The following is a 27,013-nucleotide window of genomic DNA, read 5'->3' as shown; positions in this document are numbered from 1 at the left end:
ATGTCAGTGTCCTCTGACCCAGCTTCCATGAAAATGACTGCCTCATCCTCCTAATCCCTTTCCATAATTGTAAGGCTTTCAGGAACTTTAATTTTCCCTTGTCTCTCATGGTGGGTCTTGCTCTTGGACTCAGCCGGGGTCCAATCAATGTCCAGATCATCAGAAGGGGGGCTTGGAGGAGATGGTGAAGCATTCTTTATTTTTCTTGCTGGAAATCGAGAAGCCAATTTTTCTAGAAGAGGAACATGTTACTCAGCAGGAAGCTCAACTTCCTATTCTGCTCCTACTTCATGAAGATCTACTGTTGCTGGCTGTGGCTCCTGGTGTCCACCTTGCTCAGTTTCTTGCGATCATTGGCTTCTAGTTTTTGGCTTACACAAATCCAATTCATACTCACTGCTCGTTGCCATAATTGCAGTGGCTGCCTTGCTGAGAGACAAGGGCTTGGGCTTAGTTTTGGTTGGTGCCGTAATTGATGAGGGAGTGCTGCACCCAGCTTGTGGCCCATAGGAAGGTGCAGCAGGCAAGCAAACTGTCTTGAAAAAGGAGCAGGGCGGCAAGCCAGTGGTGGCAATCAACTTCTTCTTCCCCTCACTGGCCACTTTCCTGGCAGCACCTTTTTTTGTGGCCATCTTCAAGCTCTGTCAGTTGGCATTTAGCTGCACAAGTGGAAGAAATTAGGACTCACATGTTGTGGTCACGTCACTTTGTGTCGGCCTCTGTCTAGCAGTACTGTGGGTGATGCCTCTTGTGCACCTACAAGCAAACAAGCAAGAAAAACAGTTAGTGAAGTGTGGCATTTTTGCAGTTTGAAATATTCAGAGGACAGACAATATAATTTTGTGTGGTTACTTATTATCTTAAATAATTTCGAACTGTATGTGCACTGGGTCCGTGCTAACCAGGTTCCCAGTGCAGTATCTCTTTCCCAAAACACTGTACCATGATTTTCACAACTTCAGCTACCTGTAAGTACCTAGTAAGTGGTACCCCAGGTATCTAGGGCATGGGTACTGAAGAGGGTCCTCTGGGGTGACAGCACTGGTTGTGCCACCCCATGGCGTTCTCACCAAGGCCATGTACTCTGCCATTGCAGGCTGCATCTCTTGGTGCAGAACAGTCCAAAGAGTCAACATAATGCATAGCCCTGTGTGCCATGCCAATCATACACTGTATAAGATATAGGTAAGTCACCCCTACTGCAGGCCTTTAGCCCTAAGGCAGGGTTCACTATACCATATGTGTGGGTATATTAGCATGAGAAGATATGCCCCTAAAATATTCAGTCCATTTTGTAAGGTTGTAAGTGAACAGGAAAGTCATTAAGAATACATGGGCTGAATACTTGTCAACACAATTTTCCTAGCTCCATGATGGCTTCACTGATTTCTAAGAGGTTTGGTACAAAATATCTTGCCTTAATAAACTCTCACTGTTGCCAGTGTTGGATTTATTAATAACGTCATGTGGAAGACCCTTTCAGAGGGTCCCCTGAAATTTAAACAGACACTAGTTGGGTCTCTTGCCGGTTTTTTCCAGGCTGCCACCACCAGTCGTGTCTGACCTCATGGGGTGAGAGTAAGCACTCTCAGAGGACAGAAACAATACCTGTTCAGGACGGGGGTGTTTCACACCTCCTCCAGGACAGGATGACCTTCCTGGCTGGGAAGCTTCAAAGGCAATGCCACCTTTGAAATCCAACCCAGGAACCCCAGATAGTGGGGGAGGCCAAGCCCCCCTTACTGCACCACTTTTGGAAAGGTGAGAAAATTAATTTGATGAGGAGGAGGGTCCCCCCTCAGCCAGCCTAGGGTGGAGCAGGCGAGGTGAACCCCTCTCCTGAAATTCCACCACCGTGAGATGATGGGAAAACCTCCAATAAGGGCTAGGGTAGTGCCTCTTCCTACAGGAAGTGGTCATTAAAGGGTGTAGACACCATTAAGGAGATAGTCCATGGGCTATTACCTGTCTCCCCTTGTAACACCCCTAAATTCAGTATTTAGGTGGCTCCCCTAGACCTGAACCTGGAATTCATCGGGCCAAAGAAGGCCAGGAGAAAGAAGGCCGGCTGCATAAGAACTGAAGCCCCCCTGCAGAATGAAAAGACGCCAAAGCCTGCCAGCTGCAGGAAGGACTCGACAATCGCTGCTGCTGTGTTGGTCTGAAACGTGCAAGGACTCCAAGACCCCAGAGCACCTCCAGCCTTCAAGAAATCACCTTTAGCATGAAGGATCACTCCCCTGTACAGCACTGTCACCAATTGCGTGAAGTCCGGAAGGTCAGATCTGCCTCTCCACCAAGTTTGGATGCACCAGGACTTACTGGAGGTGTGGCGTACCAGTACCAGAAACCCAACACTAAAAACCATGAAGAGGAGTCCACACTGGACTCCCGAAGCACCAGAAGCAAGCACCGGTCAAGGGACTTCAAGACACCTAAGGCTCACTTCCTGCGTCGCCCAGCTGTCCTGAGATCACCTCTCCAAGTTGACTGCTCCTGACCGTGGGGACCCTAAAGACGCACGGCACCCAGCTGACCTGTTCACACTGCACTCGGCCCCAGCACCAACCAATCAGTTCTGTTCCCATGGTCCCCAGGCCCTTGCACCCCACTCCCTCTAAGGAGACCCACTGGACTTACCTGTATGTCCATCTGTACTGTGCATTTTCAAGTAGCCCCTTCGTCTTTGTGCACCAGATTCCAAGACACGCAGCACTCTGCTCCTGCCTATCCAGGATTCTCCTGAACTTCTTATGCTGAAACTTTGGACCTTGTCCCAACATCAACCTTAAACAAGAAGGTGAACTTAGTGAAAGCATTGCCTGATTTTTTTATATGCAAACTTCCATTTTCTTTTCATTGATTGCTATGGAGCATAATTGCACACAAATATGATACATTTTCCGAACACTTTAAAAATCGTAACTCGAAAAGTACTTACCTTAGAACTGTGCACTTGGCCTCCACAATACATAAACATAGGGCCCGATTCACAGAACTAACTTAAGACAAAATCCTAAACTTACTACCATTTTGGTATTCACAGAAGGCACTTACTAATTTTGGTATTCACAGAAGGCACTTACTCATTTCGGTATTAACAGAAGTTAGGAGTCCTAACTTTAGGACTCCTAAATGCCTTCTGTGAATACCGAAAGTCTTAAAATTAGGATTTTTCTCAGTTTAGGAGTAGAAAAGTTAGGTCTCCAAACTTTAGGACTCCTAAATGCCTTCTGTGAATACCGAAAGTCTTAAAATAAGGATTTTTCTCGGTTTAGTAGTAGTAAAGTTAGGACTCCTAACTTTAGGACTCCTAAATGCCTTCTGTGAATACCTAAAGTCGTAAAGTTAGGATTTTTCCCAGTTTAGGAGTAGTAAAGTTAGGAGTCCTAACTTCGCTACTCCTAAACTGAGAAAAATCCTAATTTTGAGACTTTCGGTATTCACAGAAGGCATTTAGGAGTCCTAAAGTTAGGACTCCTTACTTCTGTGAATACTGGAATGAGTAAGTGCCTTCTGTGAATACCAAAATGAGTAAGTGCCTTCTGTGAATACCAAAATGAGTAAGTGCCTTCTGTGAATACCAAACTGGTAGTAAGTTTAGGATTTTGTCTTAAGTTAGTTCTGTGAATCGGGCCCATAGTCTTTATTTTTACAAATTAGTCTCAGATTTATTCTGAAATGTGTGTCTTATTTATTGCCTCTGTATGTGACAACAAATGCTTGTCACTACTCTCTGATAAGCCTAACTTCTCCCCCACACTACCACAAAAAGAGCATTTGAATTATCCTCTTTTACCTCTTCATACCTATCGGGTAATCACTGGATTCTTTGCACAGTGTACTTCCTTTTAGAGTGCTATATAGAGTCAGCATCCTATATGTATCCATTCGAAAGTCAAACCACATCACCATAACACAGAGGTCTTCAAACTTTTTGATGCCAAGACCCCCTTGTCAAACTTTTTTAGGCGCAAGGACCCCCTTCTGACCAAAATTTCTAGAACCTGGTACTCCTCATCATCGACAACCATAAAGCCCCCAATTCGCACAGCAAATAATTTTTACAGTGAGGAAATAATGTTTAAGTGTTTTGCAAACCAAAGGTAAGTGAAATACAGTGCATTCTTATCCTTTTCCTTTGCGTTGGCGCACAAATTGCTGCCTAGCACCAACATAGACAGGGTTGTTTCTGTACAGGAAGGGGCACCTTTCTTTACAAATAAATCCAGAGAGACATTTTCCGCTTTCCATGTGAGCTGTAAAATGCAGCAAGCATGGAAAGAGGAAAAGCGAGGAGAAAAGAAAACATTTCTCCTCGTTAAGCCTCCACTGGGGCGGCATCCGTTTTTGGAGCTGCCCCAGGTTTGTGATTTTACAAATATGGGGCAGCATCAAAATCCATGGGAGTTGCGTGGGAACCCGACGCAAAGCTCATGGAACACCTCCTTGACGCAGAATAAGGCAATGCAGTGGCTTGTGCTGCTATGTGTTACTCCATATCTATGAGGCCATGCAAAGCCATGCAGGGTGACTTTGCACCGTCTCATAGGTATGGTTGAGACGCTTGCGCCACGGGAGCGTCAAAAAAAGTGATGCTCTGGCGATGCAAGCCTCTCATAAATAAGCACCAAAATATTCTGTAGGTTTTTTAGGTCTTTCACCATCAGCTATCTACATTTAAAATAATGGGCAGCATAAATAAAAAATAAATAAAAAAGTTGTTACTCAGTGGGAAATGCATTGTAGTACATTATGAAACTTCTATTAGTTAATGCACTGCAGAAGTCTGCGTGTAACCAGAGAGCCACAGAATTAAATCTTTATTGGTGCAGTGGATAATAGTGATGTGTATTTTTAGTGCAATGAGGTCCTAGCCTGTGATAGAAAGCTCTGTAAATATGCAAGTCATTATTTTATACTTGCATTACACACAGTGTAAGATAGAATGCTGCAAAACATGCAAATAGTTTTACGATGAAATGGTGCTTCCAAAATGTAGACTTTTAGTAATACTAGAACGTAGGTAATGCAATTTTCTTTTTACATAATGGTCCCTTCAACACCTCTTTAGAGGCTGTGTAAATGCAGTTAAAATTAAAAGCAAGCACTACCCAGCACAATTGTTAACTCTTTACACTTCCACTCAAAGATTTGTTTTTTTGTCATCACAAACCTTGGAGTTATTGATCAATTAAAGCCAGAAATGCTCATCCTTTACACTTGCAGAGTAACTGATTTGCATTTCATTCAGGCAGGCAGCTGATAATGATCTAAATTAGCTGTCCCAGGAAAGCTGTATTTTTCCAAAAGGAAAGCAAACCTTTTGGATTGCAGGGACAAGTGAAGCTGGGAAATGTGCGACCCCCTTTCCAGGACTTCAGGGCCCCCCTGGGGGTCGCGCCCCACAGATTGAAGACCTCTGCCATAACATAATATTTCGATCAGGATAACAACATACAGATGTAACTTTTTGTTTTATGTGCATCTAAGGAGAGATACCTGTGGCAGGCAGGGAAATGCAGGGTAAAATGAAATAATCCTTAAAAAATTAATGCTGATTTGTGTCTTATGGCAGGCAGGGGGGTCCTGGGGAAAATTGAATAATCCTTAAAAATTAATCGCTGGTGCGCACCTATGGCAGGCAGGGATCCAGGGAAAACTTGAATATTCCTTAAACATTTTATGCAGGTGTGCGTCAATGGCAATCGGGGGTCCAAGGGACAATTGAACAATACTTAAAAAAATGAATGCTGGTGTGCAGCAGGTGCCTATGGCAGGCAGGGGGTTGAGGTCAAATATAAAAAAGAAATAAATATACATTTAAATAAAATGATTTAAAAAAAATATTTTTTTTATAAAAGAAAGGTAAAACAAAATAATTAAAATAAAAAAATGCTGGTGTACTAGGGACTATGAGAAATCCATTGGGATGAAAGGAGGTGCAGGAGAAAAATGGAAGAACATGCATATAATATTAAACACTGCTCATATATGCATATACTAAAATGATCCTCCATTAAACTGATATCAGAGAAATTAAAACAAATGAACAAAAACAAAATGGGATAGCCCTCTCCTCTTAATCTCCCTAGAAAATGGCTTTGGAAACTGGAAAAAAAGGATTTACACATTGGCTGGCTGCACAAAATGGCCACTTGCCACATGGTCAACCAACAGCAAAAAGCAAGGAGGCATGGACACAACAAAGAACACATGCAGGCCTAGGTCAATAGCTCACTGACTGGCTATGCAAAATGACTACCGGCAAGATGGACAAACAACAACAGCAAGCAAGTAGTCATCGACAACAAAGAACACATGCAGGCCTATGGCAAAAGCACACTGACTGGCTGCACAAAATTGCCACTGGCCACATGGTCAACCAAGAGTAACAAGCAATGAGGCATGGACACATCAAAGAACACATGTAAGCCTATGGTAAGAGCACACTGGCTGTCTTCACAAAATAGCTACCAGCCACTTAGTCAACCAATAACAACAAGCAAGGAGGCATGGACACAACAAAGTACACATGCAGGCCTATGGCAAAATCACACTGGATGCCTACACAAAATGGCCACTGGCCACATGGTCAAACAGCAAGCAAGGAGGCATGAACAACAAAGATTGAATGCAGGCCTATGGACACTGATTAATAAAATGGCCCCCGGCCACATGGCATGGAGAACAAAGGCAAACGGTGGCCAATGGCAAACACACACACACTGGCCAGACAAAGAGGCATGGTAACAAGGAGGAAAACACTACCATTAATTCAGCAATGTCAAAAACGAAAATTAAGTAAGCTATAAAAATGCTGTTGTGTAATGTACGTAATGACTAGTACTGGCCAGATTGCCCATGGGCAGACTAAGAAACACAGTAAAATAAATGAATAGTGGAAATTTAAGAAACATGGAGGGAAATGTACTGAACTGTGCAACCCTTTTCCCTTAAAAAGATAAAAAATGAAATGCAAAAAAAACTAGGCCCCTACTGAAACTCCTGGCCACCCACCACAATCAAAATTGAATACAAGTACAAATACTTACAGGTACATGCCCTCTATCAAACAAACAAGACCCTTACACAAATGTTGTTGAACTTACTTGTGATATCACAAAAATAAAGTGCATCAGGAATGGCCAACAAAGTGAGTGATCCTTCCACCTCAAAATCCAAATGAAAAGTGACCAGGAGAAAGCAGTGGGAGAAGTTGCAGTCTCTGGTACACTTCCTCCTTGTTGAAAAAAAAGTAAGATAAAAAAATGCTTTTCACTCTAAAAAACAATCTGAACAGTCCATTTGAGTAGAACATTCCCGAAAATGCTGCCTGAATGCTCTGTGGCCATTGGAAGCCATGCTAGCGTTTTGCAAATCTTGCGCGCACTCACTCGCCAGCTCGTGCTAAAACTAGTCTTATGTGCGCCAACAGAATTATAATTCCGCCAAGTGCAGGAAGGTGGAATTTAGAGAGAAATGGCATTACACACATATCACTGAGTTACCGAATTATGCCAACTCAGCGAGCAGAATTACATTTCCAACCCAGACCTAGTCACTACTTTGGTGTTGGGCTCAGGAACAGTTTTCCCTCAAGCCAGGCCTCACAGGCACAGTCCTCTCTATGCTATCCTAGTGAGCAAAAGGTGTAGTCCAGTGGATGGTGCAGCCTCTCATGCCAGGCCCAGGGGTCTGCAGGGCAGTCCTTCTTCCATCCTCCCTTCAGTCCAAATGTGATCTGAGGATCAGGGTGCCAGAGGGTGCCATATTGATGCTTAGAAAGTGCACTTGGGGATAATGCTGTCACTAGCCAAATGACTACCAGGATCCCTTCCACCCTATGACGATTTCCGGCTATGTGTGGCATCTAGCAATCCCAGAGTGCTCTATTCTGCTCACTCTTAAGATGTCTTAAAACTTTCTCAGATGTTTAGAGCCTGGCAACCCACCCTAGAGGTGTGGCTACCTGTAGGCTACCTGCCCATGTTAAAAACGGTTTGGCAACTAGTTTCCCCTCTCTGTTACCACCCCCACATGTCTTCTTCAACCAAAGGGAACCTCTACTCGAGTGTGATCGATATTTGCCCACCAACGGTGGTTTCTCCTTTGTAGCTCGTCTTTTGGGGCAACTTCCTGTTTGGCCTGCTGCAACATGGAGGTAACACCTCCCTTTGAGGCAGGACCCTATTGCTCCTGAGTCTGCAAGTCATTCTCACTATTCCAGAGGAGGACATAAGCCTGTCCTGAATACTCTTGATTAACCCTGGGCCTAACACTACGCTTCGCCCACGTAGTGTACGTAGCGCTGCCTGCTTCGCAGTTTGCGAAGTAGGGGAAGCAGGCAGTGCTACGCACACGCAGGGCGGAAATGAGGAAGAGGGAGCGCCGGAGACGCCACGCTTCAGGTAAGTCTCTTTAATTTTTATTTATTTTACATGCGGGTATGATTTAAAAGGAGGGCGGGCGGGAGGCGGGTGGCACGTAGTGGGGCTACGTGGAGCGCGTAGTGTACGTAGATTTGGGCACACTACGTGCTGCTTCACGTAGCCCCACTACGCCCACTACGCCCACCCTTACTCTTGATACCATATGCTGGGGACATATAAGTAAGTCAGCTTATGCCAATAGGGGGTAGCCAATTCAACATGCATTTTGTAAGGGGTTAGTGCATTGGCACCGAGGTCTGGTTAGCAGGCCTCGGTGCACTCTTAGAGTCAATAAACCAGCAGCATTAGTCCACAACTTTGTCATTGATCATGCAAAAAGAGGTATTTTCTTACAAACACCACCACCATTATTACCACCATCACCACCACCACTACTACCATTTTTACCAGCATCAGCACCATTACCACTACCAGTACCACCACCACCATTACAACCACTATCACCATTAACAACACCGCCACCATTGCCAACACCACCGTTAACACCACTTTAACCACACTCACCATTATCAACTCTGCCATTACCACCACCATTAATAATGCAGACACTACCGCCATTACACAATCACCTCTGTTTGTGCTCTCAGTATTACAAAACCATTGTCAAAGCCAACAGGCCTATAACTGAAAATACAGGCAAGATTTATTGTCTTTGCCATTGCTTTTTCTTTACTTTTCATATGTTTGTATAGTCAGGCTCTGAGTTTAGCTATGCTTTTTCAGTACAAAAGTAAAAGTATTGCTGGCATGGTGAGCTGTGTCCTACAACCTTTTTGCTTCAGATTTTTGTATTTTATAACTTTGGTAGTATGAGAGTGCGAGCATTAAGAAGAGTGTGGTTAATCCCAAATGTTCCTTTCCTTTTTGGATATTTGTTTTTACTGTTAATATTAGGCAGTTGGTGTCCCTCAAAGGAAGGACGCTGGCAGTGTTATCCTCAATTTTAAGGACATTTTGTCCTGCAAACTGTATCAACCTGGTCGTTGTTGATTGGTGGTGGGAACCATCAGAATTAAAATCCATTATAATTGATTTCTTCCTCTATGAGCTGGAAGAATGTGGGTAATTCCCTCCACTTTATGTGTGGCATGACCAGGCCTGAGCATATGATGTGGCAGCTATTTTGTAAAGCATAATTTTGCATGTGTGTGTTTCCTACTTAGCTTGGCTAATTTTAAATAAGAAGGTGTCAAAAAAGTATTCAGCACCATCACCTCTAAGAGGATTGGTGACAGTGTGGCACAGGAGGGGAACTCATGCCCAACATTTGACATAACTAGTTCATTCAGGCCAGTACAAAACAGTAGAATGTGCTTGAGCCAACATACCATCTTCTTTCCATGGGAATACAAGACGATGGCTCTTGGTTTTGGCAGGGCTAGATGTAGAAAGCCGTCAGTAATGCTGGAGAGTCACAATAATTAATACTGTAGGAGGGACAAGGAACATGTTACTTTTGTGGTATCAAACAGAAGACTGCTTTTAATGGATGTAGGAGTGTTGTCAGAGAAAAGGTACTAATCCATCTATACTATTTTCACAATCTGCTCCAAAGGAAGTATGTTACCTTTTTCAAACTTCCACTCACTAAATGATGGAAAGTTAATTTGCCACTAGTGATTATGGCGATTCCCTTAGTTCTGTTTATCTGATTATTGGTGAGAAAGTAGAAGATGACTCACAACTGTTCACTCCTGCCTTATCTAGACAATTCATTTTTTGTTGAAGGAAAAAGAAAACAAGCCACAGCTCAGCTACAATTGAAACATTAGTCGCAGTCCCATTAACGGACAAATAAAGCAACACTGACCCATGGCATTTAAATTTAAATCTGGAATTATTCTAGCAAAGACACTAAAACTGCCAGGTGGACTTCTCTGCCCAGTTCAAAGTTCCATGTCAGCTTTTCACCCCTGACTGGCATTTAATGGTACAGGCCACAGGCTGGCCCATCTTCTGCACATCATCTTAATATTAACATTTTAAAGAGGCAGAATTAAGTGTTGGCCTGCAACAGCTGTTCCAGTAGGTTAGATCCGCCCCTGACTACAACTGCAAAATTAGATCCATCCCTCAAAACATCAAAGGGGACCACTGGTGTGGCTGTTGCCAGAATTCCGCTTGCTCCCTCTTTGTCCCTCAAATTATGACACTCTCAAGCTTGTCAATAGGCATGAGCTAATCATTTGTGCAAAGTTCTCCTTTGTCCCTTCCTCAAAAAGAGAAAACGAATTCCACCCAAATGGCCCTGATATCTCGGGGTTGAGGTTGTGTGTGCGGAAGGCTCATGAACTGCAAGCTGGCCAGGAAAGCAGCTAACTTAGCCCAGTAGGTGAACAGTTCAAAACCTGAATCACATTAGGGCTAGCTCTGGGAAAGTCCAAGAACCAAAAACTTGAGTCCATTCAAATATGGCCAAATAAACGTTTTGATTGTGTGCAAGACCCTTTTAGACACAGCAAAATTCACTTTAATCATTTTTGTATGTTTAGGTAATCCAAAGTTACATTATGCAAAGTTTTCACCCAAAATGTAAATGCAGTGAAGAACAACAGGCTTCGTTCAAAGGAAAAGAGGATATTTGGTTAGGGGTGCCCAATTAAGCCCTGCAAAGAGCATAATAGTTCATTGGTTTCCCAATTACAAAAGGCTACATGTGCAGAGATACCATGCTGAGTCAGACAACAGTTTTCCTTGCTTAGCCTGCTAACATGTGCACACGTGTCCACATATCTTTGCATATAATAAATGCACAGCCTCTAATCCCAGTACCAAGGCAGTGTCCCTTATGCTAAAAGTTGGGTACTGGCAGTTAACCCATTCACTGCCAGGCTTCATTCCCCCCCCACCGCCGACGCTGCCAAGCCTTTTTTGGCTATTTGGGGTAGTTTGCGCTTAGGCCCCCATACTTTTTTGTCCACATAAAATTTCTAAGCCAAATCTGCATCCTTTTTTTCCAACATCCTGAGGATTCTAATGTTGCACTGAGCTTTAGATTCCCTGGAGGTGATTGAGAAATTAGCCAAAATACAGCTACATTTTGGTATTTTGGAGAAAAATCTGAAAAAGGTGCTGCAGAAGAAAGTGTCTGGTTATTTCCCCGCAAATGGTATCAATAAAGGGTTTGCTGTGATAAAATCACCATCTTCCCAGCTTTCATGAACAGGCAGGCGTTGGTCAGGTAACCAACATTTTCTACACAGTTTTGGCATTTTACTGGGACGTAGCCTATTTTTCCTATTTTTGGGGCTTTCAACCTCCTTCAAGTTAGTGGTAGACATGGGTGAGAAACCAATCATCAGAAAGCTATAGGTTCCTGAAAAGTAAACAAATTCTATATTCAGCAAGGGGGTTTTTGTGTAGGTCTTTCAAGGTTTTTCTATAGAAAGTAACACTTGAAATTAAAAAAAATGAATTTGAGTGTAAAAAACACACATGTGTGCCTACATTTTCACGTGTAACTTCTAGCTATGGCAGATTTTTTAAAGCAATATACTGTTACGTCCGCTGGACCGTTCTGGTTGCTGGGATATATAGGACTTGTAGGTTCACCAGGAACCCAAGGTACCCAGAGCCAATAACTGAGCTGCACCTTGCAATGGTTTTTCATTGTGTACCATGTATACAGAAATTCATTTTGTAACATATAAAGAGTGAAAAATATGTATGAAGGTATGGGAACAAGATATGGAGTTTAGAAGCAGTGGTTATTTGCACATCTCTGAATTTGTGGGTACCCATACTAGCATGTGATTTAGGGGGAATTTTTCAAAATAACTTCTTTTTTACACACTGTCTTACATTTCAAAGGCAGAAATGGATAGAAAGATAATTGGTAATAACACTTGTGCTACTAATCTGTGTTCCCCTAAGTCTCCCAATAAAAATGGTTCCTCACTTGTGTGGGTAGGTCTACTGCCCGCAATAGGAAATGGCCCAAAATGCAACGTTGACACATCACATTTGTGTCGGCCTGGTGATCCCACAACTTTTTCACACAGAAGTGTGAGGAAAATGTGATTTTTTAATCTGCATTTGAGGTTTCTGGGTAAGAAAACATTGAGGAATTAGTCCAAGCCACACCTCCCTGGACTCCCTAGGTGTCTAGTTTTCAGAAATGTCTGGGTTTGGTAGGGTTTCCTAGCTGGCTGCTGAACCCGAGATAAAAAAAAATGCAGGTCTCCCCCTTGCAAAACCAGGTCACTTTGTGATAGATACCTTTAATGTTTCCACAATAAGGTTTGGGCCCTTCCCTGTAGCAGGACCTTGGCCCACCCACACAAATGAGGTACCTATTTTATCGGGACACCTGAGGGAAGGCTTGGTGGTAGGAAATTTGTGGTTTCTTTCTGATTCTGGAAGGAGAGAGCACAGTAATACAAGGAAAATGTGTGACTTTAGTCACATAATAAGCTTTTTAGGGCATTGTGGGTAAGACATCTTGTTGGGATCAGCGAGAGGCACACCACCCTGTGCTCCCCAGGGTTTTTAGTTTACAAAAATATCTAGAATTGGTAGATTTTCCCTAGAGACAATGTACACCTTGGCAGGGAAAGACAGAAAAGACAAATATTACTGTCCATCCATCTTTTGCTCAAGTATACACACATAATGGTTGGATTTAGCACAAGTGTGAGTGAAGGTTCAGAGCTTAAAATTGAATTAACAAGAGATTTCACAAAAATGAAATGCACTGTTAATAATTGAGAGGTTGAAAAGCTGAACCAATGACTCACAGCTCATGAGCTGCAAAGCTGTGGCAAGGCACCAACTTCTTTACATAAGACCATTCACACCGCCAACCACGGGACCAGCATATTATAACACTCACATCAACAGACAGCGCCATTCAAGGGACCATCACTTTCATATGCTCACACGACTGAAACAGCAATCACACCATTTGGCGGTTGACAGAGTGTGTACATTGGCGTTTGGCTGACAGTGTGTGTAATGACCAGCAGCAAGTCACATATCAAACACCGCCAGCCAAACACCAATCCATGCACACTGCCAGTCAAATGCCCGTCCACGCACACTGCCAGTCAAGCGCCAGTCCGTGCACACTGCCAGCCAAGCACCAGTCCATGCACACTGCCTTCCAAGCACCAGTCTAAGCACAACACCAGCCAAGTGCCAGTCCTTGCACACCACCAGCAAAGCACCAGAAGCACCAGTCCACACACACTATCAGCCAAGCATCAGTCAACACACATCTCCAGCCAAATACCAATTCATGCACACCACCATCACATTTTTTTTATATAAAAAGAAAACAGAAACCAATTGGAAGTAGATATAATACTATAACTACAAACGGAACAGCTCTAACTAAATACATCACATTAATGCCAATTGTGGAATCTGAGCAAAAATATAAAACGATATAGACCAGTCAGTTTACTTTTACGCTCACTGTTGCACCCAAAACCTCTGTAGCGTGTGGTACAATTTAAACCATGTGGGCACACACAACCCAGGCTTACAAGGACAATTGCGGTAGTACATATGACTCTTTGGGCACAGACTCTACTTTTCTTAGCTGGGAAGTTTTTTTTGACTGTGGGAGGAATGTGATCAGGAAAGTGGTGATATTTCAATCTAGCCACATCCTCCACCACTGCATCTCTAGGAAACCTTGCCTGTTCCAGTAGAACAAGGCTGCCTATCAGAGACTACTGAAACTAATCAAATGTCATCTTTGACTCTGGAGAACAATCCCTGAATACAACAAAATCAATGAAGGTGGCTAAATGGAATAAATGGATAGCCAACTTCTTATACCAAACATACACCTTACGAACAGCATTGTTTGCCCGTCAACCTCTGATCTACTCTATCTACACAACCCATGTGCCTTTTGTGGTCTAAAATGCACACAGGTTTGCGCAGTTCAGCCACCTGACCCCAAACAGTCACTGGTGGAGTACTTTCATCATGGATGGTAGTCAGCATGTAGACATCTCTCTTGTCAGAAAAGTTCACAGCTAGAAGTTCATTGCTACACAAGACACTACACTGTCACTTCTTGATTTTTTTTACAAGCAAGCTCTTTTGGGTAACCTTTACGGTTAGAGCGGATTGTGCCACAAGTAACAGTGTCCACTTTGAAGAATTCCCTGAACAATTGCACACCAGTGTAAAAGTTATCTACGTATAAATGGTGGCCTATGTTAAAAAGTCCTATGCTAAGTTTACACACAATTTTCTCAGTAACTCCAAACGTGGACGGACCACCAGGGGGTCAATACTGGTATCACTACTTGTACACCCTAAAATTATAGACATATCTAGTATTACTCTCAAACAGCATCTACATCTTAATTCCATAATGTACCCTCTTGCTAGGAATGTACTGCCTAAATATTAATCAGCCCTTGAACAGGACCATAGGCTGATCTACAACAATTTCTTTCCCTGGAACATAGATCTCTGTAAATCAATCAACAAAGTGATCAGGGACAGGCTGAACCTTCAAAAGACGGTCACAATCAAGATGATCTTGTGCTAAAACCCAAAGCATTATCAGCAAAATGCAGCATTTGAAGAAGAAAATACCGGCAACTCTCATGGTTGCAGGAAATTTAGCAGTGGCCATCAAAGGACTAGTAGGCCAAAAGAAGACAACAACAGTTACCTTATCAGGCCCATCAAAAAAGTTAAATCCAAAAACTTCTTCAACTCATCCAGATTTGTAGGAGTCCACAAGGTACCTCTAGAGTGCAGTTTAATTCTGGCACTCTTGTCCCTCCAATACTGTTACGCATATAAATTTATCTGCGCAACAATCTCATCCAAAAATACATCTTCCATAAACATCTGAAAGAAATGTATAGGCAAAACGTTTTTAGTATTCTCTCTACACCCTGCAACCCCACTAAAAGCAGGCAACACCAGCTGCACCATGTTTGGGGCAACCCAGAGTCCAGCACTTCCAATGGGAAGCATTTCAGCCACAGACTGCAACCAGATGACTCTTGCTGTGTTATTGGCACATCAGTGTCTTCCTCTAAAAGCGGCACTTCCTCTGCTCTGGGAGTAGCTTCATCATCAGATGATTCCTCCCGGATAGATGTTTCACTTCCAGAATCCTGGGCTGCCTCCTCTGCCCCAGATGTAGAGTCAGTCTCATAATCATGGTCAGAAGAAGACTCAAAAAGTATACCAACAACTTGCTGAGTGGCCATGCTGTGGCTAGCAATAATCCTTACCAAGAAGAGTAACTTAACAAACAAGTCAACTATAGCCAATGCTGTGTAAAATAAGTAATAAACAAAGTGTGGATTTATAAAACAAAAAGTAAAACTACTGGCGTATAGCAATTGCAAGGTAAAGTCAATCAAAGCAGACAAAAACCTATGTACTGTAAAACAATACCACTCACTTGCCAAAGACAGCTAGACTCACCTGCACCTACTCTGCACAGACACAGCAAGCACCAACGATATCCCACTAGAAAAGAAAAACAAAAGAAAATTACATCCAAGGAAAACACAATACACATTGCGTACAAATACAAGGACAATTTCACACACATTCAAACAGAAGCTAAATAGGCTGCTAATATTACAGAATTTCCCAAAAACACATTTATGCAGGTCAGTGATACTCATTTGTAGTAAACAATATAAAAAAATGTTTTCTCTTATCAAACACTTGCAACTACACAAACTGCAGATCTACCAGTGCCTAAGCCGCAAGCAAGAGGAAAACAACAGCTTTGCACTGGAATAAAAAGGAGAAATAAAACATGGTGATCACAAATGATGAATAAAAATAACAGTTAACATCATCAAACACTATGAAGTCTGCCCATCACCATCCACATGTCAGCCACACACACTGCCAGTCAATCACCAGTCCATACACAGCCAGCTAAACGCTAAAACACTCAGACCATCAACCTTACTATATTTCACACACAAACTTTCCCTGATGGTCTAGTGGCTTTTGTCTCCTTGGATTCAAATGGGCCTATAAATATTGCTGATCTGTCCCCGGGGGGAGGAGAAAAAGGACAAAACATTCACCCCACAAAAGGGAGCTACCCTAGTGGCTTCTGCCCCTCTTGGGTGCAGAGAGGCCAAAAACTTCAAGGCCAATCTGCCCCCAATGGGGACAGAAACGGCTAAAATATTCACCCCAAAAAGGGGCGCGACCCTTTGCCAAGGGGCAGATTCCTGAAATATTATGCATCAAATATAATAAAATCCCAGGTGGTCTAGTGGCTTCTGCCAGGCAGATGGGCCTAAACATATAGGGCCGGATCAGAAACAGCCAAAACTTTCATCCCGAAAAGGGGAGCGACTCTTGCCCACGAGGCCCCTTCTCAAAACATTTTGCATCAGATAAAAAGAATTCTTGGTGGTCTAGGGGCCAGATGGGTCTAAAAATATAAGGTTGGGCAGAAACGGCCAAAATATTAAGCCCCAAAAGGGGAGCGACCCTTTCCCAAGGGTTTACTCCCAGTAATCATAAAAAACAAAAACTCCCTGGCTTCTAGTCGTTTTCAACCTCCTGGGGGCTGGATTGGCAAAAGAAACTGCTGATCAAACCCGGGGGGGCCAACACATGGAAAAACATGTTGCCCCCAGGGGTTTGACCCTTACCCAAGAGGTCACTCCCTTGTAAATATATCTTAAATAAATCCATGGGGCATAGTGGGTTTCCGGCCCAAAAAAACAGCTGAATCAGTGCCCAAGGGGGCCGAATGCCTGATCAAATATGCCCCCAGGGGAGCGACCCTTGCCTGAGGGGTCGCTTCCCCAAATAACAGCAAAAATAAATCCCTGGTGTTTAGTGGTATGGATTCTTGCTCCATGGGCACATCCCCATCCATGATCGTGGAGCAGGAATCCAATCTCTACAGACACAGGGGGAAAATCTTTTCCCCAGCATCTGTATTCCTGGAAAAAAAATCCCCGGAGAAGGACTCACCAAAAACAAGTCCTTCCCTGGACACGCTGGAAACAAATGGCTTCCAGAGAGTCCCCTTCTGCACTTGATGACATCGGCGTGCTATGAGCATGCTGATGTCATCAGATTGAAGAGGAGGGGTCAGAGTGGCAGCAGAAGCACTTCTGCTACCATCCTTGGTGGGGGCATGTGGGTGGGTGGATGCCCCATGGGGGGAACCCCAGCTCTTTCCCCATGGGTAGGTGTCTGGACGTAATGGTATGTCCTCGGCACAGGAGCGCCACGGCCAAGGACGTAACCATAACATCCATGGCACGGAAGGAGTTAAAGCCCAAACCCATTTTGACAGAAGGCAAAACGTCTGCTGGTGGCTGTATGGCATTTTTTTTGCTGTCTGCCACTGCCAGGTAAACTTGGTTGTGAGGGAAAGTAAAAAAACATAATGACCACCACAGCAAGGGACTCGGTATGGGGCCATTTGTTTTACACTTTTCAATAATAATCACCCACTTTGGGAGTTTGTTTATGACAAATGTAAAACTTTGTAAATGTTTGATGGAGGGAGATCATGTTTGACAGCGCCATCTGTCAAATTCTTCCAACATTAACAGAAACCTCTGAGATGGCAGTTTCTGCCATCGTTAAGAGATGACCCAGAGGCCAGCGGTCATCATTAACTTTGGTGGTCAACATGTCTGTCAGATAATTGAGTATTTTACTCCATTGCACGGATGGATATACAACAGTTCACCAAAGTATACATCAAACCCAAAATCAAAATTTGGCTGCTAATATTTCACCTGGTTTGGCCAGGCAGGAATTACCCAGGGAATTATGCATCTGAAAAACTCACAGTGTACTCCATATGAACATTCCCAACAAAAATTTACTTTGGAAATAATTTTCCCCTGCTTGGGGATCGCGATGAAATCACACAACAAGCAAGCAAGCAGAGATCCACCCACTAGACACCACAGGAGTGGCGAAGCCCCCAGCTTGGACAAGTGTTCCCATCAAAAAAAGAACAGTGGTTTGGCATGTAGGCCAGCAGAGATAGTGCAAATCTAAATTTCGTCTCACTTGCCATGGTGAATGACTGCAATATTCAGGCTCTGGGTCAGCTGAAAACCAAGGAGCCATATGAACCATGGGCATTTATGAAGCCTATACTCCCTGGCAAATCCTGGATGGATTGAATTGCATGAATCCAATTAAGTTTTCTTACCCAGAATTCTTTTTAGCAAACAATTGAGGTTTGCAGGGCATTCTGGGTAAGAAACCATTGTGGGATGTACAGACATCATACCACCCTAGACTCCCTTGGGTGTCAATATTTCAGAAGTATCTGGGTTTAGTATGTTTCCTTTAGTGACCGCAGAGCCAAGGCACAAATACCATAGTTACTCACATCACCAAAATGATTCTATTTTCATGGCGAAAATGTAATGTCTCTACTTTGTGCTTTGGGGCCTATCATGTGGGGGGTGATAGGCCCAGCCACATAAGTGGGTTACCATTTTTATTAGAATTGTGGAAACGCTGAGTGGTAGGAACTCTGTTAATCCTTGTAGATTCCAGGACTTTCCCCTCTCAGAAATGTGAGGAAGATGCTTGATGATATCCAATGTTTGAGGTTTACAGGACATTCTGGGTAAGTCAATATTGTGGGATCCATGCACATTACACCACCATGAACACTCCTGCGTGTCTAGTTGTCAGAAACGTCTTAATTTAGTAGGTTGTCCTTGTTGGTGTCAGAGTCTGAGATTAAATTCCTCACCTATCCATATTGCCAAAATGGATAAATTTTCATAGCAAAAATGTGATTTCTCCATAGTGCATTGTAGAAACTATTGGGACATGGGTGACAGGCCCAGCCATACAGGCACAGGTGTGCACAATTTTCTTTCAGAAGAAGAGTGGAGATGTTGGGTGGTAGGTTTTGGCATCCCTTGTGTTAAGAGTTACATCTGGAGGTACATCTGTTTACCAGTTATCTTCCTCGGATGGATAGATGTATAGACAGACTGAAAGATTGAATCAGTGGATTGAACAGTATCTTAGATGCAAAGCTTTCACAAAAGAGGATGGTTGGAACAAAATGTTTTAGCCGGTAGAGTTAATGTATAACAACACATGACATTCATTTAGTGGGATGTCACCAGTGTCAGCTCGCAGAGGGAATGCTGTGAGGCGGTGGAGCGGGGTGGGGCAGGGGTGTAGTGGAGTCAGACATACGACGTACAGGAGTAAAGTAAGTAAATAAATAAATAAAACCATTTACCTTGCGCTCGCTGCATCGCCGATGCAGCGAGTGCAAGGTAAATAGTTGTATATATTTATTTACTTACTTTACTCTTGGACGTCGTATGTCTGACTCCACTAACCCCCCCCACCCTGCCCCTCCCCCATCCCATCATCCCGCAGCACTCCTTCTGCGAGCTGCCACTGGATGTCACCTTTCTTTTGTACATATCATTATCATCCTTGTAGATTTCCACTGCTTCACCCTGGTCAACATCTGTTCCCACTGTGCAAGAACCATTACTGAGTTAATTGGAATACATAAACAAACACATGAGACTTTAAAAAAGGTAGGACTAAAATTTCCATGGGCAGGATCCATGCTATTTAAAATTTAGAGAGGTGTATTTAATGTTTTAACTGTCCTGGCGGTGAAAAAAATCAAAGCCATTTTCCACTGTGGCAAAGATGGCTCTTCCATATGTTAACACTGTTTTACACTATTATCCTTAATGAGTGCTAAATTCATTTTGGGAATAGCTTGAAAAATGGTTCAATGACTCATTTTAATAGTAATTTAAAATCCAATTTAGTGGCCAAATCAGGTTTTATTTTATACTTTTGGAAAGTTATCAATATCCTACCTAAACCCAAATGGGTTTCTTGCCAGTGTCCAGCTGTCAACTAATCCCTAATGGCTAACTCTGTGGTGAGAAGTGTATCGCTCTCAAACAGTGGACAAAGGGCTCCCGGTGTGGGATGGGGAACTCCTCCCTTGACAGGATGGCCTGAGCTTCACTGGATGCCTGCCTTGGTATGAACGTCACCTGCTCGCTGTCCTGCCTTCATCAACAATGGCATCGGGACCCTGCTCTTTAGCAACCTGCTGCCATCGAGCCGCTCTTTGAATCCAGCTTGCATCTTGCCCTGCCAATGACTTGTTGAGGACCACTTTTCCTTCATAAAATAGTTTCTGTCAGAATTTAACTATTCACCTGGATGAACCTAGTCCCTGTTTACGACCTGCACTCCATCGCAGTCGGCCTTAACTTTTTACTTTGACTCGGTTTACCATGGCTAGCTAACAGCGGTTGGCTCTTTGTGCTTTTTAGCCCATTTTTAATTCAAACTTTAAAAATTATTATCGCCTGTTCTACTGATTGAACGGTTGTCATTCTGGTGTTAATTTAATTATTAATACAGTCTATATTTTTCTAAATTGGCTGGGATTTTTCTTGTGTTGTGTTTTCACTATATTACTGTTTGAGGTCTGCATGGATACTTTACACATTGCCTCTAAGTTAAGCTTGGCTGCTTTGTGCCACGTTTTCAAAGGGTTAAGCACAGGATTATCTAGTGACTTTTGTGGGTCACCTTAACCAGGATTATGATTATTTTTGAGGTGTGTTCTCATCCTTTTTACTAACGCCCAATTTCTTACACATGGCTTCTTTGAAAATCATCAAAACCATCTTCATTTGTTATCAGGGAATGGCACTTTTATTCGACCCAGACAGGCCCTAGATCTTTTTACCTTCTTGCATAGCATTATTTCCAAAGTGGCAAACATAGGAAGCAACACACTCTGGGCCTGATTCACAAATGTAAACTTACATTTTTATCTAAATTTACACTTGTTTAGTAACTTTAATACTTTTTGGTATCCACAAACTATGGCCCTGATTCACAAAGGTAAACTAACATTTTTATGTAAGTTTATGTCTGTTTACTATTCATAAAGGTATTTTACTAGTAGTATCTTTACCATTGTGAAGTCTCAACACATGCAAAGATAAGACAGTAAAGATACTACTTGTAAATTACCTTTGTTAATAGCAAACATTCATAAACTTACAAAAAGTGTAAGTATATGTTGAACTTGGCCCTTTTTGTAGGCTTATCCCAAAATCTTTTGCCTTCTCCCTCCTGTTTTCTAAACCCTTTTTTGTTGGCTTGTAGGACTCTGTGCCCTTTACTACTGCTAACCAGTGCTAAAGTGCTTGTGCTTTTTCCCTTAAACATGGTTGGATTTGCTTACACCCAATTGGCATATATTTAATTTACTTGTATGTCCCTAATCAAGTGATATTACATGTGCCCAGGACCTGTAAATTAAATGCTGCTATTGGGCTTGCAGCACGGATTGTGCCACCGACTTAAGCTCTTCAACATGTCTCAGAACTGCCATTGTAACTTGTGTGTGCAGTTTTATACTGTTAATATGACCTCGCAAAATAAACCTTTTTGCCAGGCCCAAACCTTCCTTTTTAATACACATTAGTCACCACTAGGGTAGGCGCTGGACAGACTAGAGGGCAGGGTGCAGTGTATTTAAAAAGTTGGACATATACCTTTTAGTTTTACATGTCCTGGTAGTGAAAAACACTTACATTTGTTTTCCCTACTGCAAGGGCTAACTCTCCCATAGGCCAACATTGGAGTACCTTATTACATCTGATAATTTCCAAATGGGAGTGGGAAACCAGTTAATGTTTGGTGTCTTTGGAATTGTAATGAAAAATCCTCCATCGTAGTGAAGTTGGATTTTAAATTACAATTTTGAAAATGCCACTTTTAGAAAGTTGGCATTTTCCTGCCTTTGCCATTTAGTGGCTGCAGCCTGTCTCTGGGTCACATGCCTGGGTATCGCTGACAGTTTGTATTCCGCCTTGCCGCCACATACAATAGAGAGCTTAGGTGTGCCTGGATGGGCCATCACTGGCAGTATGGGAGGGCAGAGCTAGGCACTAATCACACGTGAATAGGCTGAGTCCTGCCTCCACACAAAGGGCTGTATACCCCCTGCAGTTAGTATGGAGTCAGGACAGGGAAGTCATGATGACTATGGACTTCAAAGGGAAACCTCTAGAAGCTTTTCTCACTTCAAACGAAGACCCATATATAAATTTTGCATTCCAAACTTCAATTCTTCTGTACACTTCTGGGCCTGTGGATACTGTTGTGCTTCTGAAAGGACTGCCCTTCTGCTGGACTGCTGCCCTGAAGGACTGCTGCCTGCTGTGGTAATTTCCTGCCCTCTTGGCTGTGTGAGAAGGACTGGGCCTGCATCTGGTGAACTCAGGACCTCAGAGTGATTCCAAGGGCTAGTTGGCACGCTTCAGGGACAGAGGCTCCAACAACTTTGAACCCATCACCTGGACTCTGCCACCTGTGAGTCCTACCCTGCCAAGTGGTGCCACCCTAGTACTGGACCCTTGGAAGTGGGCCTGAAGGTGCTCTGCCTATCTGTGGATCCAGCAGAACCAATGTATCTCCTCTGCAGCATGGCGTAAGCCTCAGCAAAACCGACGCATCATCTCTGCTGCAAGAATTCAAGTAAAGGATGCAAGGACCCCGCTTTGACCTTGCAGCTGGCATCGAATCTATCGCATCGCAAATCCCTCATCAACGGCAGCCTCAAAGATGACACAGGCTCTCACATTGCAGCCTCACTGCTCTTCAGAACCGACGTATCACTTTGACTGCACAATATATGCTCAACACAGGACTTCACATCAAAAGCCCTCATCAATGGGATCACTGACAACGACCTAGAACTTTGCATCGCAGCTCTGTAACTCCTTTGAACCGACACATCTTTGAGCCGAACCTCGCAATGCTCAGCAACCAGGACTTAAAGTATTCTTGTTCAGCAAGCTCAACTGGGTCCCTGTATCTGACCCATGCTCCATCGTGGTTGGCCTGATCTTGTGACTTTGATCCTGTCTGCTGCAACCAGAAATTCACAGTTGACGCGTTGTGCTTTTTGGTACTATTTCCACTAAAATCTTTAAACCTGCATGTCTCTGGTTTAACTGATTGGATTTTTGTAATTTTTGTCTTGATGCATTTATTACATTTTACTCTATTTTTTTTTTATTTAAGCATGACTGCTCTGTGTCAACCTACCAGGGGGTTGAGCACAGGTTAATTTTGGGTTTGCTTGTGCCTCACCCAGACACTGATTTTGCTTGCTGCTTGAGAAGGGTTCCACCCCTCCACCAAACAGTAACCCAATTTCTCACATTGGTGATCAGTGGTGAGAATTTGGACTTGTGTTTATGCTGTGCCATACAATAATTTTTTGTTCCACTAAAAAGCCAATATAAATAATCTGAGACTAATTCAAGTTTTAAATTCTCTCTGATTCACCTTTTTGCTTTTTCCAAATCCACCCTTACTCTAGTTGACTGTTTGTGCCTGGAACGTCACCTGCAAAGATGGAATTTGAGCTCCTCAATCTGGATTCCACCACAGTGGCTGAGCTCAAGGAATTTTGTAAGGAGAGGGGCTGCTTGCCAAAAGGAGCACCAAGAAGGCAGAGCTCCAAACGAAAATACTTTGAGGGCATGGGCAGAGGCCCACCAGTTGTCAGTCACAACAAAGCACCAGGATGGGGATGATGATGTGGAGGAACCAGAGCAGGGCCTGGATTCTAGTCCTGAGAGGCAGTGATCAGCTGAGGGGGGTGACTTGACCCCGAGTTGGAGCTCCCTGCCAGAGCACAGTGTCTTCTCAAGAGCTGGCAGACAGGAAGGTGGAGATGGAGTTTAGGTTGCAGATGTCCCAGCTTAAAATGCAATCTGGACCCCTCTCCTTTGGGAATCATGGTGGTTGTTTCAGGGGCAGTAGACCACTGCCTGCCCTCGCTGAAGGTTTTCAAATAGCAAAAACCTTTTCATTTAAAAGAAAAAGCCCTGTTCCTGTAGGAGACTAGGGCAGCTTTTTCTTTTTTTTTTTTAAAAAGCCCTTTTGAAATACTTTCACTCTGATCTACTGTCTGGAGACTTTCACTCCTGTGAAAGTAGCCAATCTGAGCAATTTTTAATTGCCAACCTAACTAATGGATATTAATTAGGTAGGTAGTTCAGTTACCCTCTCCATTTCATTATTTTATGAACTGACCTACTGGTACGTGGGTTGGATTGCAAACTAAATTGCCAGTTGCAAAATATTGGAACTCAATTTGTGACTGCTTTTTGCGGCCTGTACAATAGTATATCTGGCCTTTACTTCTCAATAGATTACGCTAAACTTGCACTAAACCAAATGATTTACTCATTCTTCTTTAGTGCCATATGCTGAGGGAATATTAATGCATTGCGGCTGGGATATTTTTCTACCAATTTAAACCACAAACGTACACAGAAAATACCAATTCCCCTGCTGTGGCAGTCATGACATGTTGTGATTCTGCACTTGCTCACTGAATTCCTTTGGGACACTACTTACATTGTAAAAACAGAAGTGGTAAAATTCTGAGGTTAATCTTGCAGATGGTGGGAAATGATACAGTCCACAGAGGAATGGAGGATGATGGAGGCAGAAATTCCATGCCAACATGATGCCATATGCCCAAAGTGCGCGTTAAACATGTGATTAAATACAGACTATGACATTAGCGTCAATTCCAACTGAAGTACAGCTGTTTCAGGAAATGTCATATTTGACTGGTGCATGTTAACCTTTCGAAGCCTATTAGGCAAATTATTCAATACAGATTTACATGAAATGTAAAGAACTTTACAAGTGTGCTTCTTTTCTAAGTGATTAAAGGTATATACTTAACCGATGATGTAGAGTTTCATCTCGAATGTAAAGGACTCCACTAGTTTTCCTCACTTGGATAAAAACAACTAAATACTGAATGAGTCTGCAGCAGCTTCGAGGTCCTGATTACAACCTCGGATCTAGGTTCTAACCCATGTGCAAACAGGGCTTTGCATAGGGATCGAAGTTTCGAGATGTGTGTCAAATCTGCAGAATGTTTTTCTCAGGCTGTGGGTTGCGGGTGGAAGTGCGGGAACAAATTGAGATGCGTAGTTTGGTGTGTTAATTCTGATCCTGCATGTTATGCCTCATTCTCATGTTGAAATCTCAGCATAGGAGGTCTTTACCACACATGGGAAATAACCTCTTCTTTGAGTAGTTGTATTTAATGGGTCTGGTACATACCCCACTCTGTTCCACAGAACTTGTAATCAGGACAGAACCCAAGTGGGTAAATTGAGATCCCTGTTGTACCTCAATTATTGTGTAATGGTATTTACTGGGTGTCGTAAATTACAAACTCTATTCCACGCAACTTGTAATCAGAACCGAAATGGGTGAATTCAGATCCTGGTAGTAGTTTACACAGAGATACATATGGGCGTTGCATCTGTTTGTGTACTATTGCCAATTATCTAAATTGTACGGAAAAAATGCTGGAATGAATAGTAGAAAATGTTCTAAAATTGCAATATTCATGGTTGAAAAAATGCCAAGGGTGCATTCCAGCCGGTTTAATCAAAGTATTTTGAGGCACACGTGCATCATGGCTGGGATGCTGACAAAGTGCTGTAGGAAAGCCTAAGGGCCTATTATGACTTTTGCGGTGCGTGAGCAGGCCACAAGGCCTGCTCCCCGCACTGCCAAAACCATAATTAGACCTCCGCCGGATTCCGACGCGAATCCAAGTCGGGCGGTCCTGTGGCGAATGGCCCACGGTGGTGCCTGTTCGAAGGCTTATAGGAGAGCCGTAATAGGCATCACATTGGGAAAGCCACTGCAGGTTCCTGCAAGGCATGGACTGTCAAGTGCTATGGCCTTATTATGACTACATTGGGAAAGCCATTGCAGGTTCCTGCAGGGCATGGACTGTCAAGGCTAGGGCCTTATTATGACTATGGCGGTCCATCGAACCAGTTTGATGGTCCGCCATAGTCATAATAAGGCCCTAGCCTCTTCAATGGGCTTCTCCATAAGACCAAACAGCCACATAGGAAATCATCACAGCAAATTTGAGTGTGCGAGCTGAGAATCAAAACACGGCAATGACATCAAAAAGCATTAAAATATTACATATATATAAATATAAGATGCTTTGAAACTACAGGCTTCTCCGTTCCTGTCGCAAAGAGCCCGCCCTGCAGGGTCGGGGGCCCCCAGTAAATGGAGCCCTTTGCGAATATTTGATGGAGGGGGCATGACCCGCTCGTGTAACGTGCCAGCCACAGGATTGCCGAGGATATTTGGCAACGTGAAGGAGAAAGGGAGATGAGAGAGACGTTTCTCTCTCTGGGACACCGCATTGCAAGTAAATTAATTTGTGCTTTGCAGCGAGGGGCACTGTGCCCGTGATTGATTTTGAACACTGTCTGCACTTGAATTGACATTTTCACTAAGACATTGATCTTCACACTATGGTGCATTCTGGGGCCTGCAGTATTTTACCGTGGACCACATGACCACTAGGAGGCTACAAATTACACTCACCTGTGAACAAGGCGAGGTCGCCGAAACCGGTCAGGAAGTTAAAAAGAGTGTTTTGATGCTGCAGAGCACTTGACGAATAAATGTCTTCTTGCAAGCAAGTCGGAGTTGGGCTCTATTCTTTGATGCTTTGAAACTACAGGCTT

This window comes from Triturus cristatus, chromosome 10, assembly GCF_964204655.1.
Source record: "Triturus cristatus chromosome 10, aTriCri1.1, whole genome shotgun sequence".
NCBI classification, from domain to species: Eukaryota; Metazoa; Chordata; class Amphibia; order Caudata; family Salamandridae; genus Triturus; species Triturus cristatus.
Note: the sequence above shows the minus strand (reverse complement) of the source record.